This window comes from Mustela nivalis, assembly GCF_964662115.1.
Source record: "Mustela nivalis genome assembly, chromosome: 16".
NCBI lineage: Eukaryota > Metazoa > Chordata > Mammalia > Carnivora > Mustelidae > Mustela > Mustela nivalis.
In genome coordinates, this window is record NC_139035.1 from 9147134 (window position 1) to 9149562 (window position 2429).

A 2429-nucleotide genomic window follows, 5' to 3' on the forward strand; every position below is an offset into this window, starting at 1 on the left:
GAGCAAAGAGCCCGATGCGGGGCTTGATCCCAGGACACTGAGATCATGACCTGAGCCGAAGACAGCAGCTAAATCCACTGAGCCACCCAGGTGCCCCTGAATGTTGATTTTTTTTAATGTTTCTTATGTATCTATTAACATGATCATGTGTTTTTAATCTTTCATCCTATTAATGTGGTTTATCACATTGATTTATTCACATATGTTGCAACTTCTTGCATGAATCTTGGATGAATCCCTTGTGGTCATGGTGTGTAATCTTTTTAATGTTCTGTCAAATTTGGTTTGCTAGTGTTTTTGTTTTTGTTTTTTTTAAGATTTTATTTATTTATTTGACAGAGAGAGAGATCACAAGTAGGCAGAGAGTCAGGCAGAGAGGGTGGGGGAAGCAGGCTCCTTGCTGAGCACAGAGCCTGATGCGGGCGGGGCTCGATCCCAGGACCCTGAGATCATGACCTGAGCCGAAGGCAGCAGCTTAATCCACTGAGCCACCCAGGCACCCCAGTGTGCTAGTGTTTTATTAAGGAGTTTTGCATCTATGTTTATCAGAGATATTGGCCCGCAGTTTTCTTTTCTTCTGGTGTCTTTGTCTCGTTTTGGTACCAGTCAGGCTGGCCTCATAAAACGAGTTTGGAAGTGTTCCCTCTTTTAGATTTTGGAAGAATTGAAGAAGGATTTGTATTAATTTTTCTTTGAATGTTTGATAGAATTCACCCGTGAATCCTTCTATCTGTTTCTGGGTTTTCTTTCTTGGGAGATATTTGATTATTGCTTCAATCTCTTTATTTGTTCACTGGCCTGTGCAGGCTTTCTCTTCTTGATTCAGTGTTACTAGTTGTATGTTTCTAGGAATTCATCTACCCTTTCTGGTTTATCTAATTTGTTAGCACATGGTTGTTTATAATAGTCTTTTATGATTCTTTTTATTTTTGAAACACCTATTGTAATGTCTCCTCTTTCTGGTTTTATTTATTTATAAATAAAATAAAGAGAGTCCACATCCTCTGCGCTAGCCATGTGGTTGCAAGGATGGCCCTGCCTCTAGATGGCTCCAAGACACTTCTGATATCTTTAAATAAGTCACAGGCTGATCATATCAGTCCAGTAAATTCAAGCAACTGATGCATTCATTCATTCAATTCATTCAATGCAACTGGAAGCATTCATTCTGCCATTCATTTATTCCAAGTACTCTGTAGTTCTTCTTCTGAAGCTGCCATATCATACTTTCAGATAGCTCAGTGGCATACATTTCTTCAAAATGAGGGCTCATGATTTTTGTGACTTCTCCATATCCAGCACTGAAATCAAGAAGTCTCTGGATTTTTCAGTCTGCATTAGTGTTTAGCACTCTCTTAAACTCATCTGGTGTTATGTAGGGCACATATTGCATGGAGCACTGGGTGTGGTGCATAAACAATGAATTCTGTTATGCTGAAAAGAAATAAATAAAAAATTAAAAATTAAAAAAAAAACCTCATCTGGTGAAAACACAAACATTGAGCCTCTTCCTAGCAACCCACTGATAGATGTTCTAGACATAAACAGTTTAAAAACAGATGACACAAAAGAGTGATATAATTGAATAAACAACCAGCCCGATTTCTCAACACTGTTGTTTAAAATCTGGGTTCCTTGATCAAGGCAACTCTGAAAAAAGACAGCCTGGAATGATTAGCATAACTCCTCTCCATTGTACACATCCTACTGGTAGTTCCCCTTCCTGCCACCTGCTGCCACCATGGTACCCTTGTCACATTCACTTAAAGGGAGTGGGTGGCTGTGTTCCACAGAGTCCACATCCTCTGCACTAGCCATGTGGTTGCAAGGCTCAGGCACATCCCGCCCAGGAGCAGTTTCATTCGGGGCCACAGTTGCTCTTTTGATCACTGCTAGCACCTGGGTGAGGAGGAGAAGGTGCTGCCTGGCAGCGTTAGAGCCATTGTTCTCAACTTGCCCCTCCTGCCCCTCTCCATCACTTCACTTTCAGCCTATGTGTGTCTTTAAGTCTAAAGTGAATCCCTTGTGGACCACATATTCCTGGATCTTGGCTTATGGTTGTTTTTATCCATTCAGACACTCTATACCTTTTGATTGGGAATTTAATCCATTTACGTTTAAAAAATTGTTGATAGGTGAGGACTTAATATTACCATTTGTTAATTGTTTTCTGTCTAATTTGCAGCTGCTTTATTCCTCTCTTTCCCTATTGATGTCTTCCTTTGCTATTTGATGGGGGCGTTGTAGTGCTTGGCCATGATCCTTTTTATCTTTTGTATCTCTACTATAGGTTTTTCTTTGTGATTACCTTGAGGCTTGCATAAATTATCTTGTAGTTAAAGAGTCTATTTTAAATTGGTAGAACTTCAATTACATATATAAACTACATTTTTACTGTGCCCCATTTGTGTTCTTATTGTCAGAGACTC

At 39.8% G+C, this 2429-nt stretch overlaps 1 pseudogene across 1 annotated transcript in view; it reads right to left on the reverse strand.

Moving 5' to 3' along the window:
• LOC309849554 (protein-L-histidine N-pros-methyltransferase-like) overlaps positions 1 to 1862 on the reverse strand; it is a 13797-nt pseudogene extending 11935 nt beyond the window's left edge. The window contains exons 1-2 of the transcript in view: positions 1477 to 1862; positions 1026 to 1360 (exon numbers count right to left, since the gene is read on the reverse strand). The product of the transcript in view is annotated as a protein-L-histidine N-pros-methyltransferase-like (transcript). The remainder of the gene's footprint in view (positions 1 to 1025; positions 1361 to 1476) is intronic.
• Between the last annotated feature and the right edge of the window lie 567 nt (positions 1863 to 2429).